At 44.0% G+C, this 27559-nt stretch overlaps 1 long non-coding RNA gene across 1 annotated transcript in view; it reads left to right on the top strand.

Moving 5' to 3' along the window:
- The window catches only part of LOC140722369 (uncharacterized), a 38612-nt gene extending 11090 nt beyond the window's left edge, over positions 1–27522 (top strand). The window contains exon 3 of the long non-coding RNA XR_012097597.1: positions 27361–27522. This is a non-coding gene — a long non-coding RNA (uncharacterized lncRNA). The remainder of the gene's footprint in view (positions 1–27360) is intronic.
- The last annotated feature ends 37 nt before the right edge of the window (positions 27523–27559 follow it).

Raw genomic sequence — 27559 nt, 5'->3', positions numbered from 1 at the left:
GTGAATTCATTTGTCTGTAATATATCGCGGCTGCGATGACGTTACATCCGGGTTCGCCGCGTCTTGTGGGAAAATACCGGTTTGGGATAAACGCAAGGGTGGGGGTCGCTCGCATGTGGCAGTTCAGCGCCAGTAAGGTTGTTCTCTACGCACCAGAAACACAGTGAAAGCAACGCTGTAAGTCATTAGATAATTGATATGTTGAGTTAAAATGTTAACGCTGATTCTGTTAAAAGTAACGACTGTCGATAAGGTTTATGTTTTCGTTAGTTAAAGAGTCGGGATAGTTTGTGTTGAAGTGTATTTAAAGCAGTCAATGGAGCAGGTAGATTCTGACTGTATGCTGCACTTTAATGTAATGTAGTTATTGTAGTTTTACCTTTGCAAGTATTCACGATGTAAATGTGATATTTAGAAGGAAACAAACACTGTACCAATCTTGTATTGTTTTATCAACAGTTTTCACCATACGTTAATGTGAAGAGTGAACAGTAAATGGTTAATCTTACTGCGACCTTGTTTTCATTGACTACGGTTTACCTCGACGTTTAACTCGGCGTTACGTTACACCCGAGCGAGAACGTTACACCCCTGTTTCCCACAACTGGATGGCGCAGACCAGACCGTGAACTAAACATTGTCGTGATGACAAGGGTGGGTTAATCTTAAGGGGACATAAAATCCTGGAATCTATGCATACTAATCGCGAAGAGCAAATACATTTGAACACGGCACGGTATCGCACTTCCCTGTCACAGACGGGATATTGAGGCTGAAAAGAGCAGCTCAAACAGTTTTGTCGGCGACAGGCAGGCATCATGGAAATGGTAATGTGTAGCACAGAAAAACTGAATTCACCTCGTCAGGGGAAATGTACTGTGAGGCGATCAGGCTCAAGTGCTTTACAAGTCAGATTAACGTTGATCACTGAAGACGCAGAAGATGTGCTGTAGATCTGTTGTTTCAGTAGACAAATTGGAGTAGAACAGGTCACTGTTCAGACAGGAGCTGGCATGCCTCAACACCAGCCCCTCAAAACACTTCAACTGTGTTGTGCCACAGGCCGATAGTCATTGAGAGATTTAACAACAGGAAGCTAGGTAGAAAGCTGAGAAACAGGACCTACAGGGTAGTAATCTGTGAATTGATGGCCATGCCATGTGCCAGCGAGGACAAGAATGGAATGATTTGGCAGTGGCTGAGGAACTGGTGCAGGAACTGGGGTCTCGGCTGTGCAAGGTATGACCGCAGGGAACCGTACTCTCTCCGGTCCTGTTCACCCTGTACACATCAGACTTCCAATATAACTCAGAGTCCTGCCATGTGCAGAAGTTCGCTGATGACACGGCCATAGTGGGGTGTGTCAGGAATGGACAGGAGGAGGAGTATAGGAAACTGATACAGGACTTTGTGATATGGTGCAACTCAAACTACCTGCGTCTCAATATCACCAAGACCAAGGAGATGGTGGTGGACTTTAGGAGATCTAGGCCCCATATGGAGCCAGTGATCATTAATGGAGAACGTGTGGAGCAGGTTAAGACCTACAAGTATCTGGGAGTACAGTTAGACGAGAAGCTTGACTGGACTGCCAACACAGATGCCTTGTGCAGGAAGGCACAGAGTCGAATGTACTTCCTAAGAAGGTTGGCGTCATTCAATGTCTGTAGTGAGATGCTGAAGATGTTCTATAGGTCAGTTGTGGAGAGCGCCCTCTTCTTTGTGGTGGCGTGTTGGGGAGGAAGCATTAAGAAGAGGGACGCCTCACGTCTTAATAAGCTGGTAAGGAAGGCGGGCTCTGTCGTGGGCAAAGTACTGGAGAGTTTAACATCGGTAGCTGAGCGAAGGGCGCTGAGTAGGCTACGGTCAATTATGGATAACTCTGAACATCCTCTACATAGCACCATCCAGAGACAGAGAAGCAGTTTCAGTGACAGGTTACTATCGATGCAATGCTCCTCAGACAGGATGAAGAGGTCAATACTCCCCAATGCCATTAGGCTTTGCAATTCAACCGCCAGGACTTAAGAACTTTTTAAAAGCTATTATTAATGCTTTTTGAGATAGTGATTTAGATGCATATCATATTTTTTACTGAGTTAAGTATTGTATGTAATTAGTTTTGCTACAACAAGTGTATGGGACATTGGAAAAAAAGTTGAATTTCCCCATGGGGATGAATAAAGTATCTATCTATCTATCTATCTATCTGTACAAAAGGGATGAGTTACTCCAGAATCCCAGGGGAACCAATATCCTTGCGGGCAGGTTTTCCAGAATGATTCGGGAGGGTTAATTTTGCAGGGGGATGGGAACTGGAGTTATAATGCTGAGAATGGGGCAGTTGGTTCATAAACAGAGGCAGAGTGCAGTGATTCTGCTAGAAAGCGGAGGCTGATGATAGGGTAAAATTGCAGCCAATGGGATGAGTAGCAATGTAAATGGCAGACAGAATGGGAAAGGGAGAGTTCGATACTGACGGTGTGACAGTTGAATGCGAGCAGTACAGGGAATAATAGACGGATGCAGCATATTGACAGATTGGCATGCATGACATGGTGGGTGTCACTGAATCGTGGCTGAAAGAATATTGTATCTGGGAGTTTAACATCCAATGATACACAGTGTACCGAAAGGACAGGCAGGTCGGCAGAAAGAGTGGCGTGACTCTTGGTGGAAATGAAATCAAATTATTAGAAAGAGGTGACATAGGGTAGGAAGGTTTTGAATCCTTGTGGGTAGAGCTAGGAAACTGCAAGGGTACAAAGACCCTGATGGAGATTATATACAGACCCCCACACAGTAGTAATGACAAGGTCTGAAAATTACAACGGGAGATAGAAATGTATGTTAAAGGGACAACGTTACGATAGTCATGGGATATGTTAACATGGTAAAATCGTGTTGCTGTGGTGTTTTATTACCCCACTCGTCACGATAGTATTTCTAGGGTTTCCACCAGTTCAATATTGTCCAGAAGATTGCCTGGATTTCCGGATGCGTGTTTTTTTTTTAATTCTACACTCAGTGGGCGTTTTACTATGTACCTCCTGTACCTAATAATGTGACCACTGAGTGCATGTCCGGGACCTCTGTTGTTGTTCTCCGTTCTCTTCAATGCTGACCTCTACTCTATGTGCGCTGGAACTCGATAAAGACGGGGAGCTGATTGTATGCGCTGTTATGTAGATGAAGGTGAAGAGATTTTATCCGCTGGTGTTTAGATAAATGAATAGATCCATTGCAAGGGATAATGAACATCACGCCGATTCTGAACAGGAATGCATGTTTGCTACTGTAGGGGGAGCTGAAGCAAAAGGAGATAGATGAGGTTATATTTTCTGAGCTGGTTTATCTTTGAAATTCTCTTCCTCAAAGGAAAAGAGAAGCAGAGCTTTCTTTCAATGCGTTTAATTCCGCTGAACACAGATTCTGGACAGACAAGGGAGTGAGGTGTTGCCAACGGTCGCAGGGATGTGTCACTGAGATCACGGTCCAGCTGTGATCATAGACAATGACGGAACAGTACTGACGGGGCGAATGTCCTGTTACTAATTTACTAATTAGTTAGTAACTTGCTTCAGTTTTCACAAGTGAAAAGGATCTTGATCGGGAAGAGGTCGAAGTAGAGCGGGCCTGTGTGCTGGACAATGTGGAGATTAAGGAAGAATTTTGTGAGCAAAGTCGGTGTATATCTGGCAGTTATATTTAAAATTTTAAAAATCCTGTAGTAAATCTCACTAGCAGTTGTTAAAATTGTGGACGTCTGCACTTAGTGGGCAATTCTTATCTACTTCCCGTACCTAATAATGTAGCCACTGAGTGTACGTTCGGGGTTTACCGCGGCTGTACCCCGTCCAAATCCGATGTTCGGCGTTCAGTGACGCTCTTCTGCACCCTGGCGTTGGAGCGCATGGCTATTTAAGTTACTGTCACCTTCCTGTCGGATTTAATCAGTCTGGTCAATCTCCTTGATCTCTCCCATTAACAAGGCGTTTTCACCCTCAGAACTGCTGCTCACTGGATTTCCTTTCATTTTGTTTTCGCACCATTCGCTGTAAACCGAGCGAATTGTGCGTGAAAATCCAAGGAGATGATCAGTTTCCGTAATGCTCATGCTACCCTGTCTGGCACCAGATATCATTCCACGGTCAAGGTCACTTAGACCACATTTATTCCAGATTCGGATGTTTCGCCTGAACAACAACTGAACCCCTTAACCATATCTGCATGTTTTATCCTTTGAGTTGCTGCCACGCGATTAACAGATTCCCTTTAATGATCGGATGTACAGTTGTAACTAATATCACGGCCATTTAGTGCATTTAGCATTTATACGGGCCCTCAACTATCTCGAATTTGAATATGGGTGAGATTTGGTGCTGATTTGTGCGACTTTCCTGTTTCCAACAACAGGTTGTCGCTGACAAGGCGGTTTGGGGTAACCTGGAGAGAGAGACTGTCACTGTTCCTTCTGAGCTGCGCCGGTGTGCGGCTGCGCAGTGATTAAAATGCTCGCGTCACGGAGCCTTTGTTGCAGCGCAGATGGATTATAATGCAGCTGGAAAAAAGTTCACGAAATCTGAGAGTTTTTCCTTGTTGCACTATAATTTATCATATCCTTCCATTACTAGATAAAGACAAAAGTATATATTTATATTTTTTGTCAGTCCATTCTAAATATTCATAGATGCGCATTACAAAAACACACACATCTAAGATGTAACTGGCTGTCTAACCAGCAGAGAAAGAATCAGCAGAGTATCTGTTGGAGTCTGGTGGTACTATTTTCAAACAGTTTTTATTAGTAAAGTACACAAATCAATATCAATAATGCAACTATATAGATAATACACGTTAGCAATACTAAACCTAAAAGTGTGGGTATAATAGTAATAAATAATAAACAAGCTCTGTCAATGTCTAGTGGATATTGAATTGTCATATGTGAGTATAAAGTTCAGTTCAGTTCATACGTGCAGAGGTAGATGTTGGTCGTTGTGTTGTAATTGTTGGAGAGACAGAGACAGAGAGAGAGCAAGATGTAACAGCTACAGGCAGGCAAACCTTCCTTTACGTTCTTGATCCGTCGATGGTCGATGTGTTGTGGCCATTCAGGTATGACCCCTCTGTCCTTCAGCTAGACCGTTTTTCTGTGGTGGTCTCGTCAATCTGGCATGAGTGGACACACACACAAGCCACCACCGGCCCTGCTATAACACTGTGAGTTAAACTGACCGATCCCTTTGTTCGGTCTCCGATGCCCCACACCTTCACGTGGGTTCCAACACTCAAGCAGTGCTCAACAGTGTGTCTCCTGGTGTGTCTGAAGGGAGTCTCCCCAGACCTCACTTTTATCCCTACTCACAGGGTCTCAGTTGTCCATCAATTCTGAATGGCTGTGTCCATCAAACCAGCCAACTCCGGCTGTCAACTGAGGAATTTTAATGAACAGAATGGTACAAGATAAACAACCGTCTCAGAAGCCATAAGTCTTTCAGAAATCATAATATGGTGGATCAACAAGTCTCACTCCTCTGCTTTATCTCTCTGTCTTATCTGCAGCAGATGTTCCAATTCCAACATGTTTTCTCTTACATCTTTCTCTCTCATTAACAGCATAGCAACAGTAACGGTTTGTGATTCTCCAAAGGGGGGGGGGCATGGGAAACTCTGCACCCTCCTGCCCATCAGAGCTGTTCATCCTTCGTAACACCCCCATCCTTCTGAGAATTTTCACTAAGGTGAAAATTAACTAATACAGCGTCTTACAGGATTACAGAGTTTAACAAAAATACAGAAGTGTTCTTAACTACAAAGGTAATACAATTATACATTCAACTTAGCATCAACTTTAATATGTTGTATCTCAACATCAAATTCCTGTAGCATCAGACTCCAATCCAACAACCGCCCACCTCCTTTCTTTTCGTCAGCAAAAACAAAATACCAAAGGGCTGTGATCCTAGCCCAAGTGCACACTACAAAATGTGAACCAATGCATGTGTAACTATACTGTGGTACATTACAGAAGTTTGTGCAAATACCAATCTCCATTTTACTTTCAAACCCAACAGTCAATCTTCCATGGTGTTGTCTTGATTATTCACATGCTTTGTCAAATTCCCTCAAAACCAGATCCTGCCATTCAACGTGGCACCTGGTCAACCTTTGCCCCTTTTCTACTTAACTCTCACATGGTTAGCTTGCTCACCAGTGTGGAATAGGCCCTCACATACTCCTTTCATAGGAGTTATCTTATCACCAATGTTTTCCAAACTTAGCCCATTCTCTGAACTTCCACACAATTCTTTATTTTTGAGCAAGTCATTAATTCTATCTTCAGGACCCTTCATTCTATTAGTTTTCAGTTTAATATCCCTCTTTGTCAAAACAACACTTTTGGTTCTGTCTCTCCAAATCACCTCCTTGAATAACATCAGGCAGTTGTTTACCTTTAAATTCCAATACAAACTGTAATTGATTCACAGGCACTTTGTTAACAAGCCATTTTTCCTTCAGCCTGGTTACTGCTTCTAAAACCAATCCAGACTTTAAATTTTCTTTATTCAATTTAGGAACAACACCATTCCCTTCTCCTTCAATAATATTCACATCACCAGCTTTCATCTCCTCACTCACTTGTACCACACCTTTTAATACAAACAACTCACTTTCCACTGGTACCAAGGTTAACCCTTTCTTCACTAAACCAAGTCCATCTGACCCAAAAGGACTGCATTCCTTTTCAACTAAATCAGATACCTCAGACTTTTTCTGAGCTTCAACACTAGGTTCGGTATCCTGTGACTCCACAGGTACTTCCAACAACCTGAACACAAGCAAACGGGACATCTGCCTCTTCTAGGCCTCCAATACCAGTCCACTTTTCAAATTCTATGTTTCCCTGATCCTCCCAGTTACTCTCTGGGCCACTCCCCTTCGGAGTAAACTCAAGCTTGCGGGTTAAAGCAATCTCGTCCGCTAACCCAGCAGACTCCTTCAAGGTAATGGCATCCTTTTCATCTAGGACTGCCCCTATATCATTATCGGGAACACATTTAAATTTTTCAACTTCTTCAAACAATTCTGTCAAGCCAGACAGATTATCTGTGTCCAATGCTGGACCTTCTAACTGACTCATCTGTTTCTCATTCTTACTCTGTTCCTCTATAAATTCCCTCTTTGCTAAGGTAAATCTACCTCCTCTCCTTTACCTTCTTTCACCTCCCCATTCTCCGCTTTACCATCCCCTAACCGCTCTAGGTACAGGGTCGGTAAAAACGTCTCAGCCAAATCAACAGTGGACTCATTTAAAATGTCTTCTTTCTCAGCCGCCTTTCCCGACACGCTGCGAGTGATTGCGCATGTGGGATAGATCTTAGAAATCTAGGGGCGGGTCCTCAACACTCACAGGCTTGCTTGTCAGCTTCACTGCTGAACACACGTCACCACCTGCAAATTCATTACCAAGAAGGACGTCCACGCCGTGACTCGGTAATTCTGACCGCACACCTACTTCAACAGGTCCAGATACCAGGTCACATTTTAAAATGATCCTGTGCAAAGGTACAGCTTCTGTCCCTTTTCCTATACCTCTTAATGCCACCTCTCCAGTTTCGGGACCGAAATCTAGCACCTTACCTAGGATCAATGACTGGTCAGCCCCAGTATCCCTCCAGATTCTCACTGGAACTGTGGTTTCTCCTTCTTTCACAGACACTGTCCCTTCCGAAATAAATTTCTGACGGCCCTCCTGTAATTTATCCACGTTTGCCTTCCTTGTCGACTTGCTGATCGACTCAATACACCCTGTAGAGACTGCCGTTTTCCCTTTTCCTGTCGCCTTCTTCGGAGCAAAGCACTTAGATGCAATATGACCAACCATTCCACAATTATAACAGGTCAAGCAAGGAACTTTCCTGCCAGCTTGCTGGTCCTCCTCCTTACCTTTACCACTAGCTCCCAGCTTATTCCCTACCTTAGCTGGTGGACTATCTCTACCGTCCCTACTGCTTTTCTGGGAAGTCTTATTTGGGGGAAACTTTGTCTTGTGGGTTAGGGCATATTCATCTGCTAACCTGGCAAATTCCGCTATAGACTTATTCGACTTCTCATTCAGATACGTCCGGATATTATCCGAAACACAACCTTTAAATTCCTCATTCCGAATTAACTCTCTTAAACGATAGAAATCCTTCTCCACCCTTTCTGCAGCGCACCAGCGATCCAAGAGCGCACCTTTCTCATATGCAAACTCTGTATACCTCTGATTCCACAGTTACTTTAAATCTCTAAACTTTTGTCTATACGCTTCAGGTACTAAATAGTAGGCCTGAAGGATAGCTTGTTTTACTTCCTCATAATCCTCAGACTCTTCCATGGACAATGCCGCATATGCCCGTTGAGCCTTTCCTTTCAATACACTTTGTAACAACGCCATCCACTGATCTCTGGGCCACTTCTGATTCACAGCCACCTTTTCAAAATGCAAGAAGTAACAATCAACGTCCGTCTTCACGAACGGAGCTACTGACCTAAACTCCCTACTAATATTAAACTTCTCCGATCGGTCTGCCCCGCTACCCACATGTTGCCATCTCTCCCTCTCAATCTGCCGTTGTTTCTCTTCCTCCTCCATCCTCCTTTCAGTTTCCTCTTTCCTCCTTTCAGCTTTCCTTTCTTCCTCCTCTGCTTCCAGCTGTCTCATCTGAAGTTCATGCTGCCTCTGCTTCTCCTTCTCAACCAACTCAGCTCTTTCTTTCTCCCTTTTCGCTTCCAACTCCTTTAGCAGGATCTCATACTCCATTTTCCTCTTCTCCATCTCCAACCTTATTTTTTCCATCTCTAACTGAGCCGCCCCATCAACTGGTTTCTTCTCAGGGAACAGGTTCAATGCATCAAGCGCGAACACAGCCTTGGATGTATAATGCTGGGCTATGGCTCTCTGTATCTCCCACTTTCTCAACGAGGATTTCACCGTCGAGAGATTTAATCGTCTCGCAACACGCACCATTTCCACCTTCGTGGCATTTTCCAATGACTCCAAAGTGGGGTTCTTTATAAATTTGTCTATTTCCATCTCATTTGGCTCCCGTCTGGTTCCCACGCAACCGACCAGATAATGGACTTATAGCCTAATTCACTGGACCATCAATATTGTGTTAAATCCCGGATGAGCCCCCAATTTGTTACGTACCCCGTAACTGGGTGTCTCACCAGCAGAGAAATAAGTATCCTTTGGCGTCTGGTGGTACTATTTTCAAACAGTTTTTATCAGTAAAATACACAAATCAACATCAATAATGCAAATATATAAGTAATACGCGTTAGCAATACTAAACCGAAAAGTGTGGGTATAATAATAATCAGTAATAAACAAGCTCTATCAATGCCTAGTGGATAATGAATTGTCATATGTGAATATAAAGTTCAGTTCAGTTCAAGCGTGCTGAGGTAGATGCTGGTCGTTGTGTTGTAACTGTTGGAGAGAGAGAGAGAGAGAGAGAGAGAGAGAGAGAGAGAGAGAGAGAGAGAGAGAGAGAGAGAGAGAGAGAGAGAGAGAGAGAGAGAGAGAGCGAGCAAGTGTAACAGCTACAGGCAGGCAAACCTTCCTTTACGTTCTTGATCCGTCGATGTGCTGTGGCCATTCAGGTCTGACCCCTCTGTCCTTCAGCTAGACCGTTCTTCTGTGGTGGACTCCTCACTCTGGCATGAGTGGACACACACACAAGCCCCCACCGGCCCTGCTATAACACTGTGAGTTAAACTGACCGACCCTTTGTTCGGTCTCCGATGCCCCACACCTTCACGTGGGTTCCAACACTCAAGCAGTGCTCAATAGTGTGTCTCCTGGTGTGTCTGAAGGGTGTCTCCCCAGACCTCACATTTATCCCTACTCACAGGGTCTCAGTTGTCCATCAATTTTGAACGGCTGTGTCCATCAAACCATCCCACTCCGGCTGTCCACTGAGGAATTTTAACGAACAGAATGGTACAAGATAAACAACCTCTCAGAAGCCATAATTCTTTCAGAAGTCATAATCTGGTGGATCAACAGGTCTCACTCCCCTGCTTTATCTCTCTCTTATCTGCAGCAGATGTTCCAATTCCAGCATGTTTTCTCTTACATCCTTCTCTCTCATTAGCAGCATAGCGGTTTGTGATTCTCCAAACGGGGGGACATGGGCAACTCTGCACCCTTCTGCCCATCAGAGCTGTTCATCCTTCGTAACAACCCCATCCTTCTGAGAATTTTCACTAAGGTGAAAATTAAATAATACAGCGTCTTACAGGATTACAGAGTTTAACAAAAATACAGAAGTGTTCTTAACTACAAAGGTAATACAATTATACATTCAACTTAGCATCAACTTTAATATGTTGTATCTCAGCATCAAATTCCTGTAGTATCAGACTCCAATCCAACTACCGCACACCTCCTTTCTTTTCGTCAGCAAAAATAAAATACCAATGGACTGTGATCCTAGCCCAAGTGCACACTACAAAATGTGAACCAATGCATGTGTAACTATACTGTGGTACATTACAGAAGTTTGTGCAAATACCAATCTCCATTTTACTTTCAAACCCAACAGTCAATCTTCCATGGTGTTGTCTTGATTATTCACATGCTTTGTCAAATTCCCTCAAAACCAGATCCTGCCATTCAACGTGGCACCTGGTCAACCTTTGCCCCTTTTCCACTTTACTCTCACACGGTTAGCTTGCTCTCCAGTGTGGAATAGGCCTTCACATACTCCTTTCATAGGAGTTATCTTATCACCAATGTTTTCCAAACTTAGCCCATTCTCTGAAGTTCCACACAATTCTTTATGTTTGACCAAGTCATTAATTCTATCTTCAGGACCCTTCATTCTATTAGTTTTTAGTTTAACATCCCTCTTTGTCAAAACAACACTTTTGGTTCTGTCTCTCCAAATCACCTCATTGAATAACACCAGGCAGTTGTTTAACTTTAAATTCCAAAACAAACTGTAATTGATTCACAGGCACCTTGTTAACAGGCCATTTTTCCTTCAGCCTGGTTTCTGCTTCTAAAACCAATCCAAACTTTAAATTTTCTTTATTCAATTTAGGAACAACACCATTCCCTTCTCCTTCAATAATATTCACATCACCAGCTTTCATCTCCTCACTCACTTGTAACACACCTTTTAATACAAACAACTGAGAATTCTCACTTTCCACTGGTACCAAGGTTAACCCTTTCTTCACTAAACCAAGTCCATCTGACCCAAAAGGACTGCATTCCTTTTCAACTAAATCAGATACCTCAGACTTTTTCTGAGCTTCAACACTAGGTTCAGTATCCTGTGACTCCACAGGTACTTCCAACAACCTGAACACAAGCAAACGGGACATCTGCCTCTTCTAGGCCTCCAATACCAGTCCACTTTTCAAATTCTATGTTTCCCTGATCCTCCCAGCTACTCTCTGGGCAACTCCCCTTCGGAGTAAACTCAACCTTGCGGGTTAAAGCAATCTCGTCCGCTAACCCAGCAGACTCCTTCAAGGTAATGGCATCCTTTTCATCTAGGACTGCCCTTTTCTCATTATCAGGAACACATTTAAAATTTTCAACTTCTTCAAACAGTTCTGTCAAGCCAGACAGATCATCCGTGTCCAACCGTGGACCTTCTAACTGCCTCATCTGTTTCTCATCCTTACTCTGTGCCTCTATAAATTCCCTCTTGGCTAAGGGTAAATCTACCTCCTCCCCTTTACATTCTATCACCTCCCTATTCTCCGATTTACCATCCCCTAACCCCTCTTGGTGCAGGATCGGTAAAAACGTCTCAGCCAAATCAACACGGGACTCATTTAAACTGTCTTCTTTCTCAGCCGCCTTTCTCGACATGCTGCGAGGGATTGCGCATGCGGGATAGATCTTAGAATCTCGGGGCGGGTCCTCAGCCCTCACAGGCTTGCTTGTCAGCTTCACTGCTGAACACACGTCACCACCTGCTGAATCATTACCAAGAAGGACGTCCACGCCGTCTCTCGGTAATTCTGACCGCACCCCTACTTCAACAGGTCCAGATACCAGGTCACATTTTAAAATGATCCTGTGCAAAGGTACAGCTTCTGTCCCTTTTCCTATACCTCTTAATGCCACCTCTCCAGTTTCGTGACCGAAATCTAGCACCTTACCTAGGATCAATTACTGGTCACCTTACTGGTCAACCCCAGTATCGCTCCAGATTCTCACTGGAACGGTGGTTTCTCCTTCTTTCACATACACTGTCCCTTCCGAAATAAATTTCTGACGGCCCTCCCGTAATCTATCCACGTTTGCCTTCCTTGTCGACTTGCTGATCGACTCAATACACCCTGTAGGGACTGCCGTTTTCCCTTTTCCTGTCGCCTTCTTCAGAGCAAAGCACTTAGATGCAATATGACCAACCATTCCACAATTATAACAGGTCAAGCAAGGAACCTTCCTGCCAGCTTGCTTGTCCTCCTCCTTACCTTTACCACTAGCTCCCAGCTTATTCTCTACCTTAGCCGGTGGACTATCTCTACCGTCCCTACTGCTTTTCTGGGAAGTCTTATTTGGGGGAAACTTTGTCTTGTGGATTAGGGCATATCCATCTGCTAACCTGGCAAATTCCGCTATAGACTTATTCGACTTCTCATTCAGATACGTCCGGATATTATCCGAAACACAACCTTTAAATTCCTCATTCCGAATTAACTCTCTTAAACGATAGAAATCCTTCTCCACCCTTTCTGCAGCGCACCAGCGATCCAAGAGCGCACCTTTCTCATATGCAAACTCTGTATACCTCTGATTCCACAGTTACTTTAAATCTCAAAACTTTTGTCTATACGCTTCAGGTACTAAATCGCAGGACTGAAGGATAGCTTGTTTTACTTCCTCATAATCCCCAGACTCTTCCATGGACAATGCCGCTTATGCCCGTTGAGCCTTTCCTTTCAATACACTTTGTAACAACGCCACCCACTGATCTCTGGGCCACTTCTGATTCACGGCCACCTTTTCAAAATGCAAGAAGTAACTACCAACGTCCGTCTTCACGAACGGAGCTACTGACCTAAACTCCCTACTAATATTAAACTTCTCCGATCGGTCTGCCCCGCTACCCACATGTTGCCATCTCTCCCTCTCAATCTGCCGTTGTTTCTCTTCCTCCTCCATCCTCCTTTCAGTTTCCTCTTTCCTCCTTTCAGCTTTCCTTTCTTCCTCCTCTGCTTCCAGCTGTCTCATCTGAAGTTCATGCTGCCTCTGCTTCTCCTTCTCAACCAACTCAGCTCTTTCTTTCTCCCTTTTCGCCTCCAACTGCTTTAGCAGGATCTCATACTTGGATATATAATGCTGGGCTATGGCCCTCTGTATCTCCCACTTTCTCATCGGCGATTTCACTGCCGAGAGATTTATTCGACTCGCAACACTCACCAATTCCACTTTCCTGGCATTCTCCAATGCCTCCAAAGTGGGGTTCTTTATAAATTTGTCTATTTCCATCTCATTTGGCTCCCGTCTGGTTACCCACGCAACCAAACCAGATAATGGACTTATAGCCCAATTCACTAGTCCACCAAAATGTTATAAAACCCCGGATGAGCCCCCAATTTGTTACGTACCCCGTAACTGGGTGTCTAACCAGCAGAGAAAGAAGTATCCTTTGGCGTCTGGTGGTACTATTTTCAAACAGTACCCTCTGTCCTTCAGCTAGACCGTTCTTCTCTGGTGGACTCGTCACTCTGGCATGAGTCGACGCACACACAAGCCCCCACCGGCCCTGCTATAACACTGTGAGTTAAACTGACCGATCCCTTTGTTCGGTCTCCGATGCCCCACACCTTCACGTGGGTTCAAACACTCAAGCAGTGCTCAATAGTGTGTCTCCTGGTGTGTCTGAAGGGTGTCTCCCCAGACCTCACATTTATCCCTACTCACAGGGTCTCAGTTGTCCATCAATTTTGAACGGCTGTGTCCATCAAACCATCCCACTCCGGCTGTCCACTGAGGAATTTTAACGAACAGAATGGTACAAGATAAACAACCTCTCAGAAGCCATAATTCTTTCAGAAGTCATAATCTGGTGGATCAACAGGTCTCACTCCCCTGCTTTATCTCTCTCTTATCTGCAGCAGATGTTCCAATTCCAGCATGTTTTCTCTTACATCCTTCTCTCTCATTAGCAGCATAGCGGTTTGTGATTCTCCAAACGGGGGGACATGGGCAACTCTGCACCCTTCTGCCCATCAGAGCTGTTCATCCTTCGTAACAACCCCATCCTTCTGAGAATTTTCACTAAGGTGAAAATTAAATAATACAGCGTCTTACAGGATTACAGAGTTTAACAAAAATACAGAAGTGTTCTTAACTACAAAGGTAATACAATTATACATTCAACTTAGCATCAACTTTAATATGTTGTATCTCAGCATCAAATTCCTGTAGTATCAGACTCCAATCCAACTACCGCACACCTCCTTTCTTTTCGTCAGCAAAAATAAAATACCAATGGACTGTGATCCTAGCCCAAGTGCACACTACAAAATGTGAACCAATGCATGTGTAACTATACTGTGGTGCATTACAGAAGTTTGTGCAAATACCAATCTCCATTTTACTTTCAAACCCAACAGTCAATCTTCCATGGTGTTGTCTTGATTATTCACATGCTTTGTCAAATTCCCTCAAAACCAGATCCTGCCATTCAACGTGGCACCTGGTCAACCTTTGCCCCTTTTCCACTTTACTCTCACACGGTTAGCTTGCTCTCCAGTGTGGAATAGGCCTTCACATACTCCTTTCATAGGAGTTATCTTATCACCAATGTTTTCCAAACTTAGCCCATTCTCTGAAGTTCCACACAATTCTTTATGTTTGACCAAGTCATTAATTCTATCTTCAGGACCCTTCATTCTATTAGTTTTTAGTTTAACATCCCTCTTTGTCAAAACAACACTTTTGGTTCTGTCTCTCCAAATCACCTCATTGAATAACACCAGGCAGTTGTTTAACTTTAAATTCCAAAACAAACTGTAATTGATTCACAGGCACCTTGTTAACAAGCCATTTTTCCTTCAGCCTGGTTTCTGCTTCTAAAACCAATCCAAACTTTAAATTTTCTTTATTCAATTTAGGAACAACACCATTCCCTTCTCCTTCAATAATATTCACATCACCAGCTTTCATCTCCTCACTCACTTGTAACACACCTTTTAATACAAACAACTGAGAATTCTCACTTTCCACTGGTACCAAGGTTAACCCTTTCTTCACTAAACCAAGTCCATCTGACCCAAAAGGACTGCATTCCTTTTCAACTAAATCAGATACCTCAGACTTTTTCTGAGCTTCAACACTAGGTTCAGTATCCTGTGACTCCACAGGTACTTCCAACAACCTGAACACAAGCAAACGGGACATCTGCCTCTTCTAGGCCTCCAATACCAGTCCACTTTTCAAATTCTATGTTTCCCTGATCCTCCCAGCTACTCTCTGGGCAACTCCCCTTCGGAGTAAACTCAACCTTGCGGGTTAAAGCAATCTCGTCCGCTAACCCAGCAGACTCCTTCAAGGTAATGGCATCCTTTTCATCTAGGACTGCCCTTTTCTCATTATCGGGAACACATTTAAAATTTTCAACTTCTTCAAACAGTTCTGTCAAGCCAGACAGATCATCCGTGTCCAACCGTGGACCTTCTAACTGCCTCATCTGTTTCTCATCCTTACTCTGTGCCTCTATAAATTCCCTCTTGGCTAAGGGTAAATCTACCTCCTCCCCTTTACATTCTATCACCTCCCTATTCTCCGATTTACCATCCCCTAACCCCTCTTGGTACAGGGTCGGTAAAAACGTCTCAGCCAAATCAACACGGGACTCATTTAAACTGGCTTCTTTCTCAGCCGCCTTTCTCGACATGCTGCGAGGGATTGCGCATGCGGGATAGATCTTAGAATCTCGGGGCGGGTCCTCAGCCCTCACAGGCTTGCTTGTCAGCTTCACTGCTGAACACACGTCACCACCTGCTGAATCATTACCAAGAAGGACGTCCACGCCGTCTCTCGGTAATTCTGACCGCACCCCTACTTCAACAGGTCCAGATACCAGGTCACATTTTAAAATGATCCTGTGCAAAGGTACAGCTTCTGTCCCTTTTCCTATACCTCTTAATGCCACCTCTCCAGTTTCGTGACCGAAATCTAGCACCTTACCTAGGATCAATTACTGGTCACCTTACTGGTCAACCCCAGTATCGCTCCAGATTCTCACTGGAACGGTGGTTTCTCCTTCTTTCACATACACTGTCCCTTCCGAAATAAATTTCTGACGGCCCTCCCGTAATCTATCCACGTTTGCCTTCCTTGTCGACTTGCTGATCGACTCAATACACCCTGTAGGGACTGCCGTTTTCCCTTTTCCTGTCGCCTTCTTCAGAGCAAAGCACTTAGATGCAATATGACCAACCATTCCACAATTATAACAGGTCAAGCAAGGAACCTTCCTGCCAGCTTGCTTGTCCTCCTCCTTACCTTTACCACTAGCTCCCAGCTTATTCTCTACCTTAGCCGGTGGACTATCTCTACCGTCCCTACTGCTTTTCTGGGAAGTCTTATTTGGGGGAAACTTTGTCTTGTGGATTAGGGCATATCCATCTGCTAACCTGGCAAATTCCGCTATAGACTTATTCGACTTCTCATTCAGATACGTCCGGATATTATCCGAAACACAACCTTTAAATTCCTCATTCCGAATTAACTCTCTTAAACGATAGAAATCCTTCTCCACCCTTTCTGCAGCGCACCAGCGATCCAAGAGCGCACCTTTCTCATATGCAAACTCTGTATACCTCTGATTCCACAGTTACTTTAAATCTCAAAACTTTTGTCTATACGCTTCAGGTACTAAATCGCAGGACTGAAGGATAGCTTGTTTTACTTCCTCATAATCCCCAGACTCTTCCATGGACAATGCCGCTTATGCCCGTTGAGCCTTTCCTTTCAATACACTTTGTAACAACGCCACCCACTGATCTCTGGGCCACTTCTGATTCACGGCCACCTTTTCAAAATGCAAGAAGTAACTACCAACGTCCGTCTTCACGAACGGAGCTACTGACCTAAACTCCCTACTAATATTAAACTTCTCCGATCGGTCTGCCCCGCTACCCACATGTTGCCATCTCTCCCTCTCAATCTGCCGTTGTTTCTCTTCCTCCTCCATCCTCCTTTCAGTTTCCTCTTTCCTCCTTTCAGCTTTCCTTTCTTCCTCCTCTGCTTCCAGCTGTCTCATCTGAAGTTCATGCTGCCTCTGCTTCTCCTTCTCAACCAACTCAGCTCTTTCTTTCTCCCTTTTCGCCTCCAACTGCTTTAGCAGGATCTCATACTTGGATATATAATGCTGGGCTATGGCCCTCTGTATCTCCCACTTTCTCATCGGCGATTTCACTGCCGAGAGATTTATTCGACTCGCAACACTCACCAATTCCACTTTCCTGGCATTCTCCAATGCCTCCAAAGTGGGGTTCTTTATAAATTTGTCTATTTCCATCTCATTTGGCTCCCGTCTGGTTACCCACGCAACCAAACCAGATAATGGACTTATAGCCCAATTCACTAGTCCACCAAAATGTTATAAAACCCCGGATGAGCCCCCAATTTGTTACGTACCCCGTAACTGGGTGTCTAACCAGCAGAGAAAGAAGTATCCTTTGGCGTCTGGTGGTACTATTTTCAAACAGTACCCTCTGTCCTTCAGCTAGACCGTTCTTCTCTGGTGGACTCGTCACTCTGGCATGAGTCGACGCACACACAAGCCCCCACCGGCCCTGCTATAACACTGTGAGTTAAACTGACCGATCCCTTTGTTCGGTCTCCGATGCCCCACACCTTCATGTGGGTTCCAACACTCAAGCAGTGCTCAATAGTGTGTCTCCTGGTGTGTCTGAAGGGTGTCTCCCCAGACCTCACATTTATCCCTACTCACAGGGTCTCAGTTGTCCATCAATTTTGAACGTCTGTGTCCATCAAACCATCCCACTCCGGCTGTCCACTGAGGAATTTTAACGAACAGAATGGTACAAGATAAACAACCTCTCAGAAGCCATAATTCTTTCAGAAGTCATAATATGGTGGATCAACAAGTCTCAATCCCCTGCTTTATCTCTCTCTTATCTGCAACAGATGTTCCAATTCCAGCATGTTTTCTCTTACATCTTTCTCTCTCATTAGCAGCATAGCAACAGTAACGGTTTGTGATTCTCCAAACGGGGGGACATGGGCAACTCTGCACCCTTCTGCCCATCAGAGCTGTTCATCCTTCGTAACACCCCCATCATTCTGTGAATTTTCACTAATCTGAAAATTAACTAATTCAGCGTCTTACAGGATTACAGAGTTTAACAAAAACACAGAAGTGTTCTTAACTACAAAGGTAATACAATTATACATTCAACTTAGCATCAACTTTAATATGTTGTATCTCAACATCAAATTCCTGTAGTATCAGACTCCAATCCAACAACCGCCCACCTCCTTTCTTTTCGTCAGCAAAAATAAAATACCAAAGGGCTGTGATCCTAGCCCAAGTGCACACTACAAAATGTGAACAAATACATGTGTAACTATATTCTGGTACATTACAGAAGTTTGTACAAATACCAAATCCATTTTACTTTCAAACCCAACAGTCAATCATGCATGGTGTTGTCTTGATTATTCACATGCTTTGTCAAATTCCCTCAAAACCAGATCCTGCCATTCAACGTGGCACCTGGTCAACCTTTTCCCCCTTTCCACTTAACTCTCACATGGTTAGCTTGCTCTCCAGTGTGGAATAGGCCTTCACATACTCCTTTCATAGGAGTTATCTTATCACCAATGTTTTCCAAACTTAGCCCATTCTACGCACTTCCACGCACTTCTTTATTTTTGAGCAAGTTATTAATTCTATCTTTAAGACCCTTCATTCTATTGGTTTTCTGTTTAACATCTGCAAGTGATCCCCCTATGTCAAAACAACACTTTTGGTTCTGTATCCGCAAATCACCTCCTTGAATAACATCAGCGAGTTATTTACCATCAAATTCCAAATCAAACTGTAAATGATTCACAGGCATCTTGTGAACAAGCGATTTTTCCTTCAGCCTGCTTACTGCTTCTAAAACCAATCCAGACTTTAAATTTTCTTTATTCAATTTAGGAACACCTTTCCCTTCTCCTTCAATAATATTCACATCACCAGCATTCATCTCCTCATTAACTTTTAACACACCTTTTAATACAAACAAGCTCAGAATTCTTACTTTCCACTGGTACCAAGGTTAACCTTTTCTTCACTATTTCCATCTCCTTTGTTTCCCGTCTGGTTACCTACGCAACCAGATCAGATAATGGACTTATAGCCAAATTCACTGGACCCCCAATTAGGTATTAAATTCCCGGACGAGCCCCCAATTTGTCACGTACCCCGTAACTGGGTGTCTAACCAGCAGAGAAGGAACTATCGTTGGAGTCTGGTGATACTATTTTCAAACAGTTTTTATTAGTAAAATACACAAATCAATATCAATAATGCAAATATATATATATATATATATAATACATGTAGCAATACTAAACCTAAAAGTGTGGGTATAATAATAATCAATAATAAACAAGCTCTATCAATGTCTAGTCGATAATGAATTGTAATATGTGAATATAATGTTCAGTTCAGTTCATACGTGCTGAGGTAGATGTTGGTCGTTGTGTTGTAATTATTGGAGAGAGAGAGAGCGAGCAAGATGTAACAGCTACAGGCAGGCAAACCTTCATTTACGTTCCTGATCCGTTGATGTGTTGTTGTGGCCATTCAGGTATGACCCCTCTGTACTTCAACTAGACCGTTCTTCTGTGGTGGACTCGTCACTCTGGCATGAGTGGACACACACACAAGCCCCCACCGGTCCTGCTATAACACCGTGAGTTAAACTGACCGATCCCTTTGTTCGGTCTCCGATGCCCCACACCTTCACGTGGGTTCCAACACTCAAGCAGTGCTCAATAGTGTGTCTCCAGGTCTGTCTGAAGGCAGTCTCACCAGACCTCACTTTTATCCCTTCTCACGTGGTCTCAGTTGTCCATCAATTTTGAATGGCTGTGTCCATCAAACCAGCCCACTCCAGCTGTCCACTGAGGAATTTTAATGAACAGAATGGTACAAGGTAAACAACCCTCTCAGAAGCTATAAGTCTTTCAGAAGTCATAATATGGTGGATCAACAAGTCTCACTCACCTGCTTTATCTCTCTCTTATCTGTAGCAGATGCTCCAATTCCAGCATGTTTTCTCTTACACCTCTCTCTCTCATTAGCAGCATAGCAAAAGTAATGGTTTGTGATTCTCCAAAGGGGAGGGACATTGGCAAATTTGTACCATTCTGCCCATCAGAGCTGTTCATCCTTCGTAACACTGGCGTCCACATCTGACATGTGGAGGGTGTTTAAAGTCCATCTGCACGGAATATAGGACGCGTATATTCCAGAATGATGAAATGACAAGATCGGCAGCGTCAGAGAACCTTAAATATCGTGAGAAGTGATGAATTTAGTCAAGGAGGAAACGGAAAAGTATGTAAAGCTCAGGAAGGTCGAATCAAACAGAGCCCTCGAGAATGTGTGTGAGGTCCTTAATGAGTAACTTACATCAATATGTACCAAGGAGAAAGACAAGGAGGATAGGGAGACCAGTGCGGAGAGTATAAGTATACACAGGCATTTTGAAGTAAGGGAGGAGACAGTGTTGGGTCTCTTAGAGTGCATTAAGGCGTAAAAGTCTCCAGGCCCTGATGGGATATACCACACGTTACAGAGAGAGGCAAGTGAAGAGATTGCTGGGGCCTTGACCAATACACTTGTGACCAGCCTAGCCACAAGCCACAAGCAAACCTCATGTTGATGCATTATTCAAGACATGGTCCAGGGAATAATCCTGATGAGCATTGAAACTGCCAAGAGACAGTCGGCTATGAACCAAGTGCTGATAAATGGGACCAGTGCAGACAGTAATTGGATGGTCAGAACAGGTAAGGCCTGCCAAAGGCTGTTCCCGTGCTGTGAGATCCACCACTCCGAACACGCTGAATTAAAGATGGTGGCACCACAAGGCATTTATTTCAAAACTCCACATCCCTCTCCAATTTGAAATAAACCAGACTGAATCCCTTTGTCACCACTGCGAATATCCGTTTCTGTCAAGGTAACATACAGATTGGACACTTCAGCTAAACAACTGGCAATTGATGAAGTTCCTTAGTCTTCTTCGATTAATGTTGCTTCCTTACAGCAAAGCTAACCCTCTCACTGTGTCAGAAACAGTGATTTAAACCGGCCCCAAACACTATGCTTTCATCTGCACATTTCCCTGCACATTGTCACTTGAACCATCTCACTGAGGGTCTGATGGAGACACAACCCCTGCCCTCAACACATGTGATCACATCTCCCCTGCTTCTGACTTTTCCAATTCCCTCAGAATGGTTTTCTGATTCAGTCTGAAGGTTATGGTCCATTCAACTCGTTCTCAGAGCTGACAAACCATGTCTTCCCACTGCCTCTTCCACCTCTTTCCTCCCCCTCCAGCCCTGACAAACCATGTCTTCCCACTGCCTCTTCCACCTCTTTCCTCCCCCTCCAGCTCTGACAAACCATGTCTTCCCACTGGCTCTTCCACCTCTTTCCTCCCCCTCCAGGGAAGCTGCATTTCCATAAGACCATAAGACCTCCTTCCAATCAGGCACTGATTTATCAATGCTGGAATCTTTCCTGTAATACCATGGGCTTGTAGCTTGTTAAACAGCCTCAAGTGTGGCACCTTGTCACAGGCCTTTCGAAAATCCAAGTACCCAACATCAACCTATTCACCTCTCTCTATCCTGCTTGTTCTTTCTTCAAATAAAAATAGCCGAATATCCTGCTACTAATTCAATATGCCAGCAAGAACCTCTGCCAAATAAGAGACACCGTGAATTTAATGTTTCGAGTTTTTCCATCGCTCACTGATTGAAAACGATTGACGTGCGTGCAAAGTAAATGCGATATCAGGCAAATTCAGCAGCGGGAAATGGTCTAAAATGCAAATGATGGCGCTGTGATCCTGCAATTTGTTTCCAGTGAGTGAACAATAAACTGAAGGAGAAGGGCATCCATAGCTTGCTGTCGACTTTAACCGGTTGTTATCTCTGGGAAACGCAATCTCGCCACAGCCGCTCCCCATTGCCCATTACCCGAAGTTTACAACTGCGGACAACTGTTAAAGATGGCTTTTAAATGGGCCAACTTAACATCAGTGTAGGTCCAGGCTACGGGGGCACAATTAAATCTGGAGAAAGGGAATGTCCGCCGATCAAAAGAGATCATTATTCCAAATGCATAATATTTCATCAGAGTGGAGAGCGCCCTTGCTTCTGCTCACTCTGTGCAATAAACCCACAGCGATTTTTGCCCTGAGCTGTCGCTGGAGTTTATAATCTGACAATAAACTGGTCCCAAGGTGAACAATAACTCAAAGCGACGGCACCAACCGAACGGAACCAGGATGCGGGTTCTGATTCCTCTCTGGAGGTGGTAAAATGTCGCGCACTGAAGTATTAATTCTAGTTCGGACCACAAGTTAGAAAGACTCATTCAAGCAAGGTGAGTCTTTGTGTGGTTTAACACAAGCGTTGTGGAACAAGCTGTGGCGTTACATGCTGAATAGACTGAAGTTCTGGTTTATGAGCGTGTTATCAACTGAACATTGCTCAGGGTGTGTTCACTTAATGTTAGGGACAATAAAATTCAAATACTCGGATTCGCTGGAAACAGAATCAGGAGTCCTGCATCAGGTAGGAACATGGACTGTATTCGGGAATGTTATGGTGTTTTAATACGCCTACTTCTAACGGCAGTATTTCTAATATTTCTACCATATCAATATTCCCATTGAAATCGCGCGGCTTCACGGATCTGCGCGCTCGATTATTCTGTATGTGTTTTTTCAGGGAAGACGAGGTAGATCTGACAGTGATATTTATATTAACAAATAATGTGATAATTCTTACTGGCCGTAGACAAAAATAACAAATTCTACACTCAGTGGGCGCTTTACTGTGTACCTACTGTACCTAATAATGTGGCCACTGAGTGCATGTCCGGGAGCATCTGCTGCTGTTACCCGTCCGCTTCAATGCTGACCTCTACTCTGTGTTCGCTGGAACTCGATAAAGACGGGGAGTTGATTGTATTCGCTGTCATTTAGATGAAGCTGAGGAGATTTTATCCGCTGGTGGTTACACAAATGAATTAAGCTTATGCTGGAGACATCGAACATCACCTGGATTCCGAACAGGAATGTGGGGAACATGTTTGCTGCTGTGAGGGGAAACAATTATTTTTTTCCCACTGAGGTGGAACTAGTGTCTCTTTTCCTCAAAGGGAAAGAGAAGAAGTTTTCTTTCAATGTGGTTAATTCGGCAGCGCACAGATCCTCGACAGGCAACGGAGTGAAGTGTTGCAGCCGGTCGCAGGGATGTGTCACTGAGATCACGGTCCAGCTGTGATCATAGACAATGACGGAACAGGACTGAGGGGATGAATGTCCTGTTACTACTTCAATAGACCAGTGGCACATTCTGACGAATAAAGGACCCGGTGTATTTAACATTTGATGTTTTTCCTTCGATCTCAGACGAGGAACGGTAGATGTATTTGTAAAATAAGTGCAATTCCTGCCAAATTGGCCAGCGGGATATGGTCATAATTTCATATGGTTCTACTTTGCCATGGTGACTTGTTTCCAGTAAGTGAGCAATAATCTGAAGGGGAAGGGCGTTCTTATCTCGCTGTCGACTTTGACCGGTTGTTATCTCTGGGAGACGGTTATCTCGGCACAGTTGTTCCACAATCGGCCCATTATTGTAATGGACCAACTGCGGACTTCTGTTAAAAAATGGTTCTTTCTGAACAGGCTGACCATCAAGTCAGCTCCAGGCAGCTGGGGCGGACTCAGGGAATGCCCAGTGTTCAAAAGGAAAAAATATATATATAAAAGACTCCAAATGCATAATATTTTACAATCGCCCTTCCTTCTGCTCTCTCTGTGCAATAAACCCACAGCGATCTTTGTCCTGAGCTGTACCTGGAGTTTATAATCCGACAATAAACTGGTCCCAAGGCGAACAATAAATCAAAGGGACGACACCAACAGAACCGAACCAGGATGCGGGTTGTGCTCCCTCCCTGGAGCAGATCAAATTTTCGAGAGAAAGGTAATCATTGCATCAGGCAGTGAAGTCGCACTTTTGGCTCGAACCACATGTTAGAAACGAGTTTTTGCGTTTTTCACTACAAGCGTTGTGGAACAAGCTGTGGCGTTACATGCTGAATAGACTGAAGTTCTGGTTTATGAGCGTGTTATCAACTGAACATTGCTCAGGGTGTGTTCACTTACTGGTAGGGCCATAAAATTCAGATGCTCAGATTCACTGAACCCAGACCCAGGAGTCCAGCACCAGGTAAGAACAGGGACTGTACGGGGCTGTGTTATGGTGATTCAATAAGCCCACTTCTCACGGTAAGATATTTCTAGTTTTTCTACCGTATCAATACTATCAGTTGCTGTTCCAGGGGAAGCTGGAACAGGTGAAGATAGATGAGGTTATTTTTATGAGGTGGAACTGTTTTCAAAGGAAATGAGGACCGGGGTTTGGTTTTTTCAATGTTTTAAATTCCGCAGGACACAGATTCTAGACAGCCAATGGAGTGAAGTGTTGCAGACGGTCGCAGGGATGTGTCACTGAGATCTCAGTCCAGCTGTGATCATAGAGAATGGCGGAACAGGACAGAGGGGGTGAATAATCTGTTGCTAATTCCACACTCTATGGTGGAACTAGTGTGTGTTTGGAATTCTCTTCCTCAAAGGAAACGAGAAGCAGGTATTATTTTCTGTGAGTTTAATTCCGCAGCGGAGAGATTTTTGACAGACAAGGGAGTGAATTGGTCTAGGCGGTGGGAGTGATGGGTCACTGAGATCATAGTCCCCTGTGATCATAGAGAATGACGGAACAGGACTGAGGGGGCGAATGTTTTGTTACTAATTCAACATACCAGCAGCACACTCTGACAGAGAAGAAACGCAGTGAAATTAATGTTTTTACCCATCGTTCTCTGACGAGGAACGATACAAGTTCCTTTAAAATAAATGCGAAGTTGGTGGATGTATGTGTGAAGTAAACGGGTTGTCAAGCAAATTCGCCAGCGAGATATGATGATAATTTCATATGATTGCTACTCTGATGTGGCAACTTGTTTCCAGTCAGTGAGCAATAAACTGAAGGAGAAGGGCGTCCATGTCTCGCTGTTGACTTTGACCGGTTGTTATCTCTGTGAGATGGTTATCTCGGGACAGCTGCTCTCTCTGTTACAGATTGCTCGTTATTAACAGGGTGACCTTGAAGTCTGCTCCAGGCAGAGGGGTCACAGTAAAATCTGGAGAAAAGGAATGCCTCCTGTTCAAAAGAGATCATTATTCCAAATACATAATATTCAATCAGTATTGAGAGCGCCCTTCCTTCTGCTGTCTCTGTGCAATATACCCACAGCGATCTTTGCCCTGAGCTGTCGCTGGAGTTTATAATCTGACAATAAACTGGCCCTAACTGGTGCAATAAATTGAAGTGACGACGCCCAACCAACCGGACCAGGATGCGGGTTGCGATTCCTCTCCAGAGCAGATCAAGTATTCTGGAGAGAGGAAATTACTGCACCGCTTGCACTGTAGTATCAATTCTAGTTCAGACCACTTGGAAGAGTGACTTGTTCTTGCAAATTAAGCTTTTATGTGGTTTAACGCAAGAGTTGTGGAACAAGGTGCGGTGTTACATGCTGAAAAGACTGAAGCTCAGGTTTATGAGCGTGTTATCAACTGAACATTGCTCAGAGTCTGTTCACTTACTGTTAGGGACATAAAATTCAGATGCTCGGATTCGCTGGAAACAGAATCAGGTGTCCAGCACCAGGTAAGGACAGGGTCATAGGGGAAATGCTATGGTGCTTTATTACGCCCACTGGTCACCCTAGTAATGCTCTTGTTTCTATCAGTTCAATATTGTCCTTAGGGTTGCGTGGATCAACGAATATGTGTGTTTTATTCTGTTTGTGTGTTTTTTTAACAAAGACTTTATATATCTGGCAGTAATATTTAGGATAAAATTTCCTGTAATAAATCTCTCTGGCAGTTGATAAAAGTATGGAAGTCTACACTAAGTGGGCATGTTTTTATGTACCCCCTGTACCTAATGATGTGACACTGAGTGAATGCTCGGGATTTACTGCGGCTGCACCCCGTCCAAATTCTATGTTAGGTGCTCAGTGACGCTCTCTTGCACTCCGCTGTTGGAGTGCGTGGTTATTTGAGTTCTTGCCGCTTTCCTGTCGGATTTAATCAGTCTGCCCAATTTCACTGAGCTCTCTCATTAACGCGGCCTTTAGCACCGCTGTTCACTGGATTTTCCTTTGGTTTGATTCCGGACCATTCTCAGTAAACCGAGAGATTTATACTTGAGAATCCAAGCTGCTGATCATTTTCCGTAACACTCAGACCACCCGGTCTGGCACCAGCCATCATTCCACGGTCAACGTCACTTACATCACATTTATTTCCTCTTCAGATGTTTGGCCTGAATAACAACTGAACCTGTTGATCATATCTGCATGTGTTTGTGCTTTGAGTTGCAAGCAGATGATTAACAGATTCGTATTAATGAGCTGGTATAGAGTTGTACCTAACAAAGCGGCCATTTAGTGCATTTCCCATTTAGGCAAACCCTCACCCATCTCGAATATGAACACGGATGAGATCTGGGCCTGATGATTGACGATTTGCATGTTTGTAACAACAGCCTGTCGCTGTCACGGCAGTGGACAAAACACTGTTATAAGGTGGGGATAATCTGGAGAGAGAGACCCGTCACTGTTCCCTCTAAACTGCGCGTCTGCGTAACCAAAATGCTCCCACGAACGGAGTTTCCAGCACTTTATAAGAGGACGCAAGAATATGGCATTGGGGCGAAAAAAAATCAGCCATGATTGAAAGATGGAGGAGTCTCGATGGACTGAATCACTTCATTCTGCTCTGATATCTTATCATGACTGAATGATGAGTCCTTCGTATCCCGTATCAGGATTTGTGACGTGTGAGGGACAATAACTGATTTGTTCCATGAGATCCTTTTATTTGTCTTCAGCGTTTAAATTTCAGTGAGATTCGCTTTTGAAAAAATTGAGCAGAAATATTTTTTCTCCTTTGTATTGTTAATGTGCTTCATTATCTCTCTGGTTAAAGTTAGACCTGCGGTGAGAGATTTATTGGAAGAAAAGCCCACAGCTGGAAAGAAGCCACGAATGAGAACGAGGGAACAGCGACAAGTGAACCAGCCCGAGGACTGAGAGTACCAACTGAAGAGAACACTCTGACTCAGAGTTTTCATTGATTCAGTCAGGAGAAAGTTTGGTGAGTCTCATTCACTCGAACAATGGTCCTG

This window comes from Hemitrygon akajei, unplaced genomic scaffold, assembly GCF_048418815.1.
Source record: "Hemitrygon akajei unplaced genomic scaffold, sHemAka1.3 Scf000075, whole genome shotgun sequence".
Classification (NCBI taxonomy): Eukaryota; Metazoa; Chordata; class Chondrichthyes; order Myliobatiformes; family Dasyatidae; genus Hemitrygon; species Hemitrygon akajei.
The sequence above is the reverse complement of the archived record's forward strand: the minus strand, read 5'-3'. Positions and strand labels throughout refer to the sequence as shown.